Genomic DNA, 15,351 nt, shown 5'->3' with positions numbered 1-15,351 from the left:
TAGTGCCTGGTGCTAGGAGTTATTTCAGAGTTTCTTAGGGTTAATGTGCCATGCCATTCATACTGGAAAGTACAACTATGAGAAAAATATACCCACTTTGCTCACAGGGCTTGCAATCTAATGATGTGGGGCACAGGGAGTGATGAAGATATTCTGTCTCCTAAGATTTGTTTAAAGTATGGCCGTGGCATAAACTTGGCAATGTAACACACAAGGACACTTCTTTCAGAGTGGGTGGGAGGCCTTAGACCTTTGTTGCCCTGGTGAAGGAAGAGGCTGGGGATTAGAAGACATTCTTGGCAGGTGAAGGATTGATCTGGTGACCTTTGAACAGGCACCATGAATCACTGAATAAAACCAAAATGCAGACCGCATGGAAAGACACAGTACAGGCTTCAAGCTTGAAATTACAGAATGTGAGACTCATCTTTCTTGGGCACGCCAAGTGCAATCAAAAGAAGTGAGCAATTTATTGGGAGCAAGTGGGATGAGAGTGATTTGTGAAGATGGAGGGGGGATTGTAACTTCTTATCCTCCAGAAGCCTCTTAAAAGTATTCACTGACTGATCATGGTGACATCTTTATAAATATCGCCATGGCAACCATGGATGTGAGAAACAATTCTAGCCTGGACACTTCTGCTCCAGCTGATGCGACAACTCCCACTGCAGTGGTCATCCCCATTGTTTGTGCAGATGAGTGAGGAGGGTCCCACCTGGATCCTGTGACATTTTCTTTTGTCTTGAGAAGACAAGTGCTCATTAAATCCTCCCTGATGTTAAGTGGCATTTGGGGTGGTGGCTACACCATTCTTGACTTTCATCGCTGAGGATGTGGTAAGAGGTGCACCCTGCTGGTGTCATCCGTGTTGGTTCAGGGTGAGGATGGGGAGCCTTTTAGGGTGGTTAGGAGACTCTGCCCAGATCAGTTCCGCCATTGGATCTGGAGGAAGTCTGTTGCTTGTAACTCTGCACACGTTTCCACCATACATCCATTCCTTCTCATATTTAGTTTCATCCTTCTGAATCTCTTCTTTCTGGTGTCCAACCCCAATCCCAGGCAACCTAACTCTGCAGTTCTGTACTTCCTGCCCTTCTAATCACTCTTGTCTTCAGAATTCCTTCTTTTATAATCCCTGCTCCTTTCTTCATTCTTTCATTCAACAAATACAAATTGAGAGCCTTCCCTCTGCCAGGCACTGTTCTCTGTGGGCGGGACACCCAGGGAATTGGATCCCAGAACTCTTGCCTTTGTGGGACTCACATTGAGTACGTAATCAGTAAGGAAATACTGGGTGTGATCGATGCAGGATGCAGGGTGGGAGTGTTGGGTCAGTTTATAATCAGGTCCGCCGTTTACAGTCAGGCTCTTTGAGGATATGGCATGTGATCAGATTTGAAGATGGGGTATCAGCATATCAGAGAGAGGAATTGAGCGTGGGCTGTGCCTGGCTTGTTTGAGGATCTGCAAGGAGCCAAAGTGAGAGAGACAGGATATGTGGTTGGCAGAAGAGGCCTGAACAGTGAGAGCAGAGGATGCAGGTCTAGAGATCTTTGGGGGCTTTGAATGTGAATGACATGACCTGGCTTGTTTCATCAGGATCACAGTGTCTTCCATTTGGACAATGACAACAAAAGTCTCAGAAAGGCAGAAGAGATAAATATGACACTCTTACAGGAACCCAGAGAGGGATGGTGATGGTTTGCCCCAGAGTGCTAGCAGTAGGTGTGGTGAGAAGAAAGAAAGAATGTGAAGTCGCTCAGTTATGTCTGACTATTTGCAACCCCATGGACTGTGTAGCCTGCCAGGCTCCTCTGTTCATGGGATTTTCCAGGCAAGAATACTTGAGTGGGTTGCCATTTCCTTCTCCAGGGGATTTTCCCAACCCAGGGATCAAACCCTGGTCTCCCGCACTGCAGCAGACTCTTTACTGTTTGAGCCACCAGGGAAGCTGGTGTGATGGAGAGTGGTGGTATTCTGGTTATATTGAAGGTAGAGCCACTAGAATTCACTCATGGAGCAGAACTTTCCCCTTTGGCCTTTTTCCCAAGGTTGAAATAGAAGTAGAATACACTTCTTAGTAAAATAGATCCATCTCTAAAGAAGAAAGTGAAGTCACTTGGTTGTGTCCGACTCTTTGCAACCCCATGGACTGTAGCCTGCCAGACGCCTCTGTTCATGGGATTTTCCAGGGAAAAATACTGGAGTGGGTTGCCATTTTCTTCTCCAGGGGATCTTCCTGACCCAGGGATTAAACCCGGGTCTCCCACACTGCAGGCTGACTCTTTACCATCTGAGCCACCAGGCAAGCTGGAATACGATTCCACGTGGGGAACAACTTTTTAAATTTGTTGATGAAATTGCACTGAACTGATGGAATTCTGTAGGAACAACTGGGCACTGTGGTTAGGAGCACAGGCTCCAAAATAAAATTACCAGGTGGTAGAAATGATCATTCCTTAATCCCGTGCATCCCTGCCTTCATAGCTAATTCAGTTTCTTCTCATTATAGTACATATCATAGTTACTGTTTTTGAAAGTCAAAAAACACTCAGAGAATGCCAGTTTCATGAGATTTAACTAAATATGTGTGTGCGTGTGTGTATATGTGACTGTAGAGTTGGAAGCCTTTGGGGTCTAGCTTGGGAGTCAGGCCATCCAAGTTTATATCCTGGTTCTACTGGTCATGGTTATGTGACCTTGGACACATTGTTGAACCCGTTTCTGCCTCATTTCCCCCTTCTGTCAAATAGGGACAATCATGGGATCTATCTCATAAGGTTCTCATGATGGTGAAACAAGCTATTCTCATAGACTAGCTCGTAAAACAGTTGCTTGCACAAGGCAAATGCTCCATAAATTTTGGCTCTTAGTAAAAAATCATGATCACTGAGCTGGGAACATGGTGTAGAATCCCAGTGTGTGAACACCCCTGGGGGAAATCACTAGCTTCAAATCATAAAACATTAAGATTATATTTATTTAGACACAACTTCCTACTAGACACCTCTGATCACATACTGGAATCTTCTATCATCCACCATCCAAGATACTCATGAGTGTACAAGTATATTTTCTCTACTTCATGCAGGAGCTTGGAATAAAACCATGAATGATATTTTTTTCTTTGGGGTGTTTGAAGAGTTGTTGAAATTCTAGTCATGATATTTAGTGTTATGAGCTCTTTATGCCTGTTGTTAAATATGCCAGCATTTTATTGACACATTACTGTGAAATGGGCAGCCAGCTACAGTAATAAGTTTCCCCTAAAGAGTGCGAGTATCAACAAATCTGATGGCAGGCACTGCCAAGGAAATTTAACATGTGTTCAAAAAACAACTAGCTTCACAGAGGATAATGGGTACATGCATGTTTAATCCAGTGACTTCTGTTTGAAGGTATAAATAGGTGGCTACTATTAATTTTGATTTTCATGGTATCCTTCTTTTGAGAAATTCTATATATGGCTTAATTTTGTGCTTTAGTCTTCTCTTACTCTTGTTTCTCAACTCTGCCTATCCTTAAAAACCACTTAAGAAATATTTAAAAATATTGATACCTGCTCGTCATTCCCCAGAGGTTCTGATCTCATTGGTTTGGGGGTGGATCTCAGGCATCAGTTATTTTTTAAGTATTTTTAAACTTTCATCATGAAATATTTCAAATGTACATAAAGTACAAATATTTATAATAATAAGGCCACATGTATCTCTTATGCCTCTGTCATAATGAACTTCAGTTGTTATTTTTTAAAATCTCCCCTACCTGATTCTTCCAACGCACCACCATGGTTGAGAACCATTCTTTTAAAAAGACAGAAAATGGGAGGAATATTTCAATGGATATTGACATCAAGAGAAGCTGAAATTTGTTCAAGGTCACACAACAATTTTAAAACATCATTCCATACTCTGTTCATCAAGCCATAATGGCATTCATGAACATGTATGTTGTATGGCAAGTGTGTGCCTGCTTGATTTTGTTTAAAGAGTGGAATAGTTGGGAAATTTTCAGAAAAGAGCTTAGAAATATAATGGTTTTCCATTTATAATCCTTGTACCTTGACTCAAACCACATTGTGGCCATCCACTTAATGCAGCTCAATAAAACGTAACTCAGAGATAAAGGTCTGATGAGCAAGGGTGGGACAAGTGGATTAGAGTTGATGGATCAGACAGGTCATGTAGGAAGGGAAACAGTGGTGGAAATTGTCTTCAGATTCACAGAGAAAAAGCAATGAACCAATCACAGATTAATCTCAACCTATAAGAGAGTTTTGTAGGCTATTCCATAGCATGTACATATATATATATATAGTGGTGGTGCTTTAGTTGCTAAGTCATGTCCAACTCTTGTGACCCCATGGACTGCAGTCTGCCAGGCTCCTTTCCAGGCAAGAATACTAGAGTGGGTTGCCATTTCCTTCTGCAGGGGATCTTCCCAACCCAGGAATTGAACCCACAGTCTCTCACATCTCCTGCACTGTGGGCAGATTCTTTCCTGCTGAGTCAGCAGGAATGCCCCATATATGTGTGTGTGTGTGTGTATAAAACATGTATATGTAATATGTATACTGGATATCTCAGTCAGTATATCTTAATGAAGTTAAGATTTGTATTGCTACCTCAACAGTGAAGACTTGTGGGCAAGCTCTAGTTCCTGCATGGCAAACACTTGGAAAACAATTTGGTCTCAGGGGTAAACAGGACTTTAAATATGATCTCGCCAAACTGCCCATCTGTAAGAGGAATCTCTTCTGGGGCATTACTGACAGATGTCATCTGGTATCCAGATGGAGACCCTTGACCCTGCCAGCTGGAAAGTCACACTGCTCATAAGACAGCAGGTTCATATTAGGATTTATTATCTTTTATTGAGCTGAAATCGCACTCTTTAATATACCTTTAAAGAAAGAAAATACTTCTGATGTTCCTCATGTTGTCATATTTTTGTTACTTAAATATATATAGATGTAAAACTAGATTTAAATTTCTCATTCTGTAGGTCTCATCAACTATAAAACCAAACTAACCTTACAACTTGATATGAAAAATACAAGACCCATAAATTAACAACATATTAATGGCTACCCACCCAATATTCTTAGGGCTTCCCTAGTGGCTCAGATGATAAAGAATCTTCCCGCAATGAGGGTGACCTAGGGTCAATCCCTGGGTCTCGAAGATCCCCTGGAGAAGGGAATGGCTAGCCACTCCAGTATTCTTCCCTGGAGAATTCCATGGACTGAGGAGTCTGATGGGCTACAGCCCATGGGGTTGCAAACAGTCAGGCACAACTGATTGACTAACACTAATGGGAATAATGATCTTGTTTTTCAGAAACAAAATCCCTCACTTTGTGCTTAAGGATAGAAAGATGTATGTCTGGTCAATTTGTTTGGTTCACTAGCTTTCACTGATCAGCACAAGGGATACCTGTCTGCATATGTATGTTCTAGCAAAAGGTGTGAATACTTTAAAGTTTCTATTTGCTGGGTTTGGGAGAGTCAAATCTCAAACTTAACTGAAACTGCCAGCAATTAGTTCTCCATTTCCCATTTTTAGGAGACATCCCTTGGCAACTTTGTCAGGATGTTTTGTGCACTTGGAAATTAAGGTCAGAGTTGTAGTGTTATTGCAGTCTTCAATAAATGGGCATCTAATCTAATTATTGCTGGAACTGGGTACAGAACAATCTTTCATTGTTATTTATTACTGTACTTACTGAGAATGAACTGCTGTTGCAAATTGACGCATACGACAGGATCCAAGCAATAACTCTTACAGCAAAATGTGTGCTGACTGTCATGGCAGAGCCTCCTTATAGTTCTGCTTATCTATGTGGCTGAAGGAGGCTGTCTCTCACTTATCTCTGTCCCACCTTCTATAAAACAGCTATGCAAATAATACATCAACCTTGTCACCTGTATCATTATTGCTGTACCCTAGTGTCCTGGACCAGTGGTCCTCAAAACCAAGTGTGATTTTGTATCAGCTGGGGAGCTTGTTGAAAGTGCTTGCTCTCTGGTCCCCACCCCAGGGGTTCTGGTTTGTTTATCCTGGGGCTGGACCCAAGAGTCTTCCTTATTAACAAGCACTCTGAGGGATTCTGATATAAGTGGTGTGAGTGCTTATAAGCTTTCCAAGATTATGGTTGACATGGAAATAAGAGACTTAAACTCTTCACAAACCACCTGAATTGAGAAACTCTGGTGTCCTCCTCAGATTTACATCATCCGCAAAAAGCCCTTCTTCGATGTTCTGACAAGTGCCTGATAAACATCTTGAACAGGAGAGAGTCAACAGCGGAGTCTTTAAAGATGGCTTTGACCTATTAAGCACCAGATTTATTTCAAGGGACACAGATATTCTAATGATGTTTTCATTGATGCCCAGAACATTCTGGAAGCTGTGGACTATTTTCAGATTATTAAGTATGCATGGACAAGGAGGCAATTGGAAATGGCAAATAAAAGTCCTGGAAAACAGGAATCAAATCAAGCACCAAAGTTGACATTTTTCTTGGGAGTAGTTATAGGTGGATACTCCTTAATTTACAGAGTTAACTATGGCCTGTTTGCCTAAAGTGGGGAACATAAGCCTGGAGACAGAGTCAACAAGCTAATAAACCAGACATCTGAATGTGTCATATTACCATTTTTTTTTTCTTCCTCAGTTCATTCTTGTTAATTCTGGTTAGGATGAAATAGAATAGCTGGCTAGGATTATTTACAACTTTACAGGAGACTAAGGGGCTTGCTGGCATTTATTTCATGTCTTTTGGGGTGAAGTGGTTAAAATGTAACGTGTCTTGGCATAACCCAACAGTGATCATCTATTGGGGTATCAATATGGTCTTAGTGAATTACAGATCGCCAACTTACATTATTTATATTTTACCATTATAAACAAAATGCCCAAAGATATTCTTAATGGATTTTTATTTCTACTTAAAGGAAAGAGAATAGTTATTGAGCATTTCAACTTTATAAAGAACTGAGGATTAGACTAACCCTTAAAATTTTATTGTTGGAAATTATGCTATTTATTTACAAGTGCTGAGATTACTTTCTAAAGTTCACAACAAATGGAAAGTAAAAAATTATTTAATAAGGGTATATTTTAATACAATGAAACTTCAGATCAGATCAGATCAGTCGCTCAGTCGTGTCCGACTCTTTGCGACCCCACGAATCGCAGCACGCCAGGCCTCCCTGTCCATCACCAACTCCCAGAGTTCACTCAGACTCATGGCCATCGAGTCAAGTGATGCCATCCAGCCATCTCATCCTCTGTCGTCCCCTTCTCCTCTTGCCCCCAATCCCTCCCAGCATCAGAGTCTTTTCCAATGAGTCAACTCTTCGCATGAGGTGGCCAAAGTACTGGAGTTTCAGCTTTAGCATCATTCCTTCCAAAGAAATTCCAGGGCCTATCTCCCCTAGAATGGACTGGTTGGATCTCCTTGCAGTCCAAGGGACTCTCAAGAGTCTTCTCCAACACCACAGTTCAAAAGCATCAATTCTTCAGCGCTCAGCCTTCTTCACAGTCCAACTCTCACATCCATACATGACCACAGGAAAAACCATAGCCTTGACCAGACGAACCTTTGTTGGCAAAGTAATGTCTCTGCTTTTGAATATGCTATGTAGGTTGGTCATAACTTTCCTTCCAAGGAGTAAGTGTCTTTTAATTTCATGGCTGCAGTCACCATCTGCAGTGATTTTGGAGCCCAGAACTTACATGATATGTATTAGCCATGTCTTTTTGACTAATATTTTTCCAAGAGTACAAAGATAGAAAGGAGGAAAATATGGAATTTTGATGAATAGGAATGATTTTTAAGAATAATGTGCTAGCAGCCTATTATACAGAGTGAAATGTTTGAAAGAGAAAAACAAATGTCATATACTAACACGTATATATGGACTCTAGAAAGATGGTACTGATGAACCTATTGGCAGGGGAGCAATGGAGACAAAGATATTGAAAACAGATTTGTGGGCACAGGGTGGGAAGGAGATGGTGGGACGAATGGAGAGAGGAGCATGGAAACATAAACACTACCGTATGCAAAATAGTCAGTGGGAATTTGCTGTATGATGCAGGGAGCTCAAACTGGTGCTCTGTGACAACCTAGAGGGATAGGATGGGATGGGAGGTGGGAGGGAGGTTCCAATGGGAGGGGACATATGTATACCTATGGCTGATTCATGTTGATGTATGGCAGAAACCAACACAATATTGTAAAACAATTATCCTTCCATTAGAAATAAATAAAAATGTTTAAAAAATAGCTGAGTAAAAGAGAGGAGAGAGAATAAGTCTTCAACATAAAAAAAAAAAATGATGTGCTGGCAGGTCTAAACTTGCTCCCTCTCATATGTACATATTTTTACATAGTTTGTGCTGCATTTGTACTTGCATTTTAAAATTTCGTTCTGCATCTGTGCTCTGCATGTACACAGACCTCTGAAATGATGTATACAAACTCAGAATGAAGCATCTGGAAGCCTTGATAAGCTGTTAACTTGACACTATTCTTAGAACCCAGAAACTCTCAAATGAATTTTCATTTCAGAAGAATAAGCTTGTTGCTTCTGAATTATGCATTCATCCCTGGATTTCCCTTATTTATGGTCCCTGGTAATGCTATGGCTGAAGACTTTGTGTCCTCTTTTCAAGGACTTGATATGCAATTCAGGTGCCTGAGAGTATCATGAGCATAAAATAAGCCTCAGCTAGTTACCGCGAGGGTTGTTGGCATTTTACTAGGACAACTGACGACGAGGAGCAGTCAGCCTAAAGGACTGAAGGGCATGGAGGTATTTTTAAACACCACATGCTTTCATGAAAGGTGGTCTGAGATCATGGACAGGGGTGCACGCTTGTTAGAGCAGCCGCATCTGCCAGGTTTGGTCAAGCCTCAGTGTTCTCCCAGTCCTCCTGCTGGAGGGCAACGTCCTGGTGGGTTCACTAGACAGACTCTTCATCATCTCTTCCTGGAGTCTTGTTGATGAGGCTGTCATACAGCTGGTAAATGCTGCCTTTGCCTTGGCCATCAAGCTGGAGTTATCATCACTCATAAGGTAGCAGGGTACCACTGCATACCACGGAGTCAGCATGCTGTTGATGCTCCTGGATGGATGGAGGTTCGTGGGGAATCCTGTCTTGACAGTTGGGGATGAAGTCACACACGTACTTTGCCTAAAGTGAGCTGTGTCCCTTTTCTCCAGACCACGGCTAGAATTCTGGATAGCTTCTTGGCCTTTAGTGATGTATCTTCCCTGCGTGCATGCGTGCTCAGTCACTCCAGTTGTGTCCAATTCTTTGTGACCTATGACTGTAGCCTTCCAGGTTCCTCTGTCTATGGGATTCCCCAGGCAAGAATACTGGAGTGAGTTGTCATTTCCTTCTCCAGGAGATCTTCCTAACCCAGGGATCAAATCCACATCTCCTGCATTGTAGGTGGATTCTTTACCCACTGAGCTACCTGGGAAGCCTGTATCTTCCCTACAAGAGAGCAATCTCAGGAAGCCCATTGTAGGGTAAGCCTCTCTTAGTGGGAGAGACCAGAAAGAACTAAGGGCTGGAGTCATGGCCTGGGGTCATCCTTGCCCCACGTTTCATGGATTATTTCAGCATTTCCTGTATGAACATAGAAAATCTGGAATCTGAGTTCTCAGGCCAAATCTGCACTCACTCTGGGACTGTATGAAAGGCATTTCTTTGACCCAAGAACTACTTTTCTGTAACCCACTGAAGCAGCACCATGAGGGATCTTACACAGACAAGAATATCAAATTCTCTGGGGGTAGAGCGGCTTTATTTTTGATATCTGGAGGGATGTAGAGTGTTTATTAGTGTTTTACGAATACAATGCCATCAACTATAATGGCATCATCACCTTATCTTCTTTTTGCTTTCCTTCTCTTCTCCAGGTGGAAGAGCTCCTTATTTCCCAAAGAGAGTTATAATTCATAAGCATAGTCTTTATATTATTGTTTTTACTCAGCAGGTATTAATATGTGATGGCTCAGTGGTAAAGACCATGCAGGAGACATAGGTTTGATCTCTGGGTTGGGAAGATCCCCTGGAGAAGGAAATGGCAACCCACTCCAGTATTCTTGCCTGGACAGAGGAGCCTGGTGGGCTGTAGTCCATGGGGTCACAAAAGAGTCAGATACTAAACAGCATTAGTATGTGATAGTGTCTTTTTATTTTGTGAAACCCTAAGTGCTTTTAAACATAAGCATTTTGGAAATAGTCCTTTGTGAGGAAACAGAACTGTCCAAGTGACAACTTAGTTCTTTATTCCACGTCCATTTATTCATTTAGCAGAAGTGTTCACTGCTTGCTTGCAATGTACCCAGTGAGGCACTGTGGGGAGACAGATGACTAGCAGCGGCTTTGGCATGATATTCACAAGGTAGAAAGAAGAGTGTTTATTACAGAGATACAAGCAAGTACTGACGAGCTAGCCCTGTGATGCTCCTGAATTTTTGTTTGGCCTTTCTTTTTCTCCACGTGTGTGCTAGGAAAAACAAAAAAGAATAGTAGAGAGCCTTGGTCAAGACCAAAGAGTTTCATAATAATTACTTCCCAGGTTAACTATTAAATTATGAAGCAGGATGGTTTTTACTCCAAATTTTGAATTCATGCAGTATTAGGATGAATAGTTAGGTACTTCTAACTTTTAAAACTGATATTTAGTATTTGAACATTTTCTCCCAAGAAAATAGACCTTCATTACACTATTGCTGATTTTTTCCATCACTAGAAAGATCCAAGATTCATCAGTCAGGGAGAAAGCGGTTCGCTTTCAATTAAAAAAAAACAGCAAAAATATTGCAATAAAATGAATGAAAATATGAAACCATCTGTATCTCCAGTGATAATGCCAATGCAGTGTATACTGTAAACAATACAATTTGTTCAAGTCCACTTTAAAGGAAAGTTGTTTAGTGTGGATATATAAAAAAGGAAAAAAAAATCCTTTCTTTATTCACAGATCTCATATGCAACACAAACCACCATATATGCACAGATGTTACATATATGTGTATATATATTTCTAAACACTCTTGTGGCCCCCATAGGAAATTAACATAGGTCATCACCAAGCACAACCAGTATGTGAATTGTCATCTTTGTCTGTCACTTAAAAGACAGTTCAGGTCTTTGTTATCTCTGGTCCTTGGAACAATGCCATACTCACCTCCTGTCTGCCCATCCTTTCTAGTTTTTGCAGTGTTATCAGAATATTTTTCCTATGACATGACTCAAGTCACATTTTCTTCCTCAAAATTTCCCAAAGCTGCAAACCTAAAGAATGCAGGCCCATACACTCCACAGAAACACAGGAACCATGGTTTTCCAACTGTCTCTAATACAGTCTGAAAAATGCCCCTCCATTTTATTCTTTTCCATTAGGTTTATTACAGGACATTGAATATGGTTCCCTGCACTGTACAGCCCTCTCTCCTTTCTATTGCCATCTTCCCTGTCCTGGAAACACGGGGTTACCCACAGACCCGGTCCAGAAGCTCTGCCGCAGCCATTTAACTGTGCACCACTTATCTGGCACTCGATAGTAAACGCAGTACTTGTGTAAATCCATTTTTTCCCTCCCTGAATGAGTCGGTGAGCTCCCAGAAAGGTGACTAGGAGTATTTGGAGAAGCCCTTAAACATTTTAATAAATGTGCCTTGGTTACTTGGCTAGGGCTGTGATATTGCGAGACAAACCTGCAAACCACTCCCCACCCGCCCCAGGCCCCGCCATTTCAGTGGGAAGCGTTATCAATTATGACTTCCCATTAGGCCGGGAAGACCACCTGTAACTGCAGCTTTAGGTTGGGGATGGGGAGACGGTGGGGAGCAGGAGGCTGCCTGGAAAACAGGAAACCTCCCTCAACCTCTAATTCAGATCTTCTCCATTAACTTAGTCTTTCTGGGACACCAACCCGGTGCAAAACACCGCCAATTTGATTTTTTTTTTTTTTTTTTTTTCTTTCAAAAAGGTGGGTGGGGGGAACCTGCAGTCCCCAAGCCAGTAAATAACTCACCTGAAGGTCAGGTACGCCCTCCCCCCACTCTCCCGGGGGTGTCTGGGAGGGGTGGGGGTGGGGGTGGGGGGCGGATAGAGAGCCCGGCAGTGATCGCAGTAGAAACCCGGAGGCTCAGGCGATTGGCAGCGGTCTGGGAGGCGTCCTCCCCAGCCCGACCCCGCGCCGGGATGAAGGCGGAGGCGGCGGCACGACAGCCCTGAAGTCTCCAGCGCCCCCTCCCCCGTGGCCGAGCCGGGCCGGGCGCGTCCCTGGGCGTGTGCCCCGCCGCAGCCCGCGGAGCCTCCCGAGTCTCCTGCCAGCGGGGCGGGGAGCGCGGCAAGCGCCCGCGTCTGCGGCTGCCTCCCCACGCCCGAGCCTCCGCGCCGCGCCGCGCCGAGGACGCGCGCCCCAGCCGGTCCCCCCGCCGCCGCCGCCGCGCGCCCGGGCCCCCCGGCCCAGCCCAGGTAACTTTTCTGCCTGCGGGGCCGCGGGGGCCGAGGGAGGCGGAGGGTCGCCGGGGGCGCAGGGCTGGCCGGAGGCCGGGGGCGGGCGCGTGGCTGCGGCGCCGCTCAGCCGCGCGAACCGCGGGAGCCGGGCACCCTCCCCGCTCGGCCCGCCGGGACCCCCGCAGGGACCCCCGGCCCCCTGGCCGAGCCGGGGCGCCGCGCCCGGGGACGTGCCCGCTTCGCCCGCCCTGCGCTGCAGCATCGCAGGGCAGGCGCGCGGCCCGAGCCCCGGCCTCCGGCCCCGGGGGCCTCCCCCGGAGCTCCGGCCGAGAGGGGCGGCTGGCCCCTGCTCGGTCAGTTTCCGAGCCCTCCCCCCGTCCCGGGCGCCATGTTTTGAGTTACCCCTCGGGGTGGGGTGGGGGCGGGGGCGACACTGCGGCGCCGCCTGGGGCGCGGGGAAGCCTGCGCGCGGCGGCGGAGGGTCTGCGCGGGGCTTGGCAGACTCGGGGCCGGTAAGGTGCGCTCGCACAAAAGCATCTGCGCTCCAAGCGGCCGCCGCTTTTATGTAACTTGTCCGCTTCGCCGAAGTGGGGCGGGCGGCGGCCCCCGGACGGCGGCGGAGGCTGCAGCGGGGTGGCCGGGGAGGGGGACGAGGCAGCGTCCTCCTAACGGGGTGCGGAGTTGGGGTAGGGGGTGCTCGGGCACCTGCGGGGCCAGGGACCCGGGGGCGGCGCAGCTCACCTGGCGCCTGTGAGGCTGCACTGCCCCGGGAGGCGTGTGCGCGGGCGGCGCTGCGGCGGCTGGGGGCGGGGAGGCCGGGGCGCGGGGCTCGGGACTCCGGGAGTCGGGGTCTCCGCCAGTTCCGGGCGGGTGTTTCCCGGAGCCTGCCGCGGGGGCCCCTGCTGTCTGGGGTCTCCCCTCTTCTCTCGCCCTCCTTCCCCTCCTTCCCGCTCCCCCCCCCCCCAAGTTCACGGCTTCTGCAATGCGGTGGGTGTGGTTACCTAGTCTATTGCCCCTGTGGTCCTTCGCCGCGGGAGCGGTGTCTCCTCGGTTTTCAGATTTCCGGATCCCAAGTTGTCTAGGGGTTTTTTTCTCCTTCAGTCCCAGCCCAGGGTTAAAGTTGAGATGGTTGCAGAACACGTAGAAAGATAAAGAGAACATGTGTTGTTAATTACGCCTGGAGGCCGGCCTGAGAAATCCTGAGGGCCAGGCAGCCCTGTCATGCGTCGCTTGCATTTTCGTGTTTAACTTGGTGTTTCAGCTTTTTTTTTTTTTTTAAACCTCAGTCTGGCGGAATTGTTTTTGCAGATATCCCGCTCTTCCTTTTTTTTTTTTTTGGGGGGGGGGGGGTCCATTTTAGGGTCTCCGGGGCGGCCAGGTGTGCGTTGGAGTTTATCCTGGTAGCATTAACTTTCCTAGTAGAAGAGCCATCAGATCAGACCAAGCACTAAAAACAGTCTTTTTGAATTTTACACTGATTTTTAATGTCTCAAACAAAAATGGTAAACCTCCATTTATGATCTGGGAACCCTAGACACAGCAATTATACAGCAAATTGAGCAGAAAAGCCCTATTAAGGAAAAAGAGCGCATCGAGTTTGAGTAAACTCTGGGGAACGGGAGGTGATTCGTATCTTGGATCAAAAAGCTTTTTTAAAAAATGCACGTTAATTTTGGTATCAGACTTTCAAAACTTTAGTTGGAGTAACAAAGTCATTTCGAGAGGAAATAAATTCCATATTGAGAAGCCTGACTTTAATTTGTTAATTTCAGAAGGCATTGATGAAAATAAAATAGCTGAATACTAAATAGTCTCATTTGCATTATGATTTTCTAGTGGTTTAGAAAAGCAACATACCAGATGCACGAGTTACTGCACACAGTTTATCGAGCTAATACACTTTAGGCAAATAATTTTGGCAGCGCAGAACGTGTTTTGTGAATGATTTCTCAGTAGCGGGAAGAGTGGCTGCTTTATTTAATGTGTAAACCCCTTGGAGCTGAAGGATTGAGAAGATGGAGGTCAAAGGTCAGTATCTCAGAGAGCTGTTTACATTTTTTTTTTAAGTCATTTCTTCTGTACCAGTGCGATTTAGGTTAAAAGCAGGTTTTGTCAATTCTTGTACAGTGCTTGGACTTGGGCCAACTTTGAATTGTGTTGAAATAGGAGACCTGGGATTTTTTTTTTAACTTGGTCAGAAGCTATCTTGTCCATACTTTGGTCTTGAAACATTGGTCAAATGCATTAAGGGGCTGCCCAAGGAGAAGGGAGGCAACTGTTCAGGGACCAAAGATGTTATGATGTCAGTATTTTGTGAATCCTTCCTTGATTTACAGTTTGTTGGGTTATTATGGCAGGGACATACTATCCAGTGTATTTAAGTTAGTGATTTTTTGGAAAAAAAAAAAAAAGCCTTAAAATTCACAAAATAGAATTCATGTCCTCTCCAGTAAAATAGAACTCCAAGAGTGAGCTGAAAAATAAAGACATGTTTCTTTTCCTTGAGAATTTGACTCTCATGGAGATTACTTAAGTCCTGGAGTTCCTTGGTCATCTTTCCTCCCCAGCCTCTTCTAAGGATCCAACCATTGTTTTCCTGTGAACGTCAGCTTTATAGTGAAATAGAGACTTACTATGGAAAACCATGACTCAGGTTTATCTCTGGCACCGCTTCCTTTAGAGAGATCTCTGATGGTATCAATGCAGCATCTCTTTCTTTCGGAAGGCTACACAGCTGCTAGCTTGTTGAGAATTCGTCAGGCACTCCTGGAGAGCTCTGCTCTCATTTCATTCCTCTTGGCTGCAGAGAATTGTGTGCCCAGAAGCAGGGTCTGGAGCCCTGAAGTCACTGCCCTGCCCT

The 15,351-nt window shown here is 45.1% G+C and overlaps 1 protein-coding gene and 1 long non-coding RNA gene across 25 annotated transcripts in view; one reads left to right on the top strand and one right to left on the bottom strand.

The window, feature by feature from the left end:
* The window catches only part of EPB41L3 (erythrocyte membrane protein band 4.1 like 3), a 180,656-nt gene that overhangs the window by 22,320 nt on the left and 142,985 nt on the right, over positions 1–15,351 (top strand). The window contains exon 1 of one of the 24 annotated variants that reach the window (XM_070778896.1): positions 12,162–12,509. The exons of 20 other annotated variants lie outside the window; for them this stretch is intronic. The gene's annotated coding sequence lies outside the window, so the exon portion shown is untranslated. Of the gene's footprint in view, positions 1–12,161; positions 12,510–12,825; positions 12,845–12,922; positions 13,009–15,351 lie in introns of those variants that run through there. 3 more of the 24 variants (XM_070778900.1, XM_070778899.1, XM_070778898.1) reach the window with 3 other exon arrangements.
* LOC109577892 (uncharacterized) lies at positions 7,102–15,308 on the bottom strand. The gene is made up of 3 exons (XR_002183615.2): positions 15,125–15,308; positions 13,493–13,586; positions 7,102–10,530 (listed from the first exon to the last, which is right to left on the bottom strand). It is a non-coding gene; the product is annotated as an uncharacterized lncRNA (long non-coding RNA).

Source organism: Bos indicus, chromosome 24, assembly GCF_029378745.1.
Source record: "Bos indicus isolate NIAB-ARS_2022 breed Sahiwal x Tharparkar chromosome 24, NIAB-ARS_B.indTharparkar_mat_pri_1.0, whole genome shotgun sequence".
Classification (NCBI taxonomy): domain Eukaryota; kingdom Metazoa; phylum Chordata; class Mammalia; order Artiodactyla; family Bovidae; genus Bos; species Bos indicus.
This window is presented reverse-complemented; position numbering and strand designations above follow the sequence as displayed.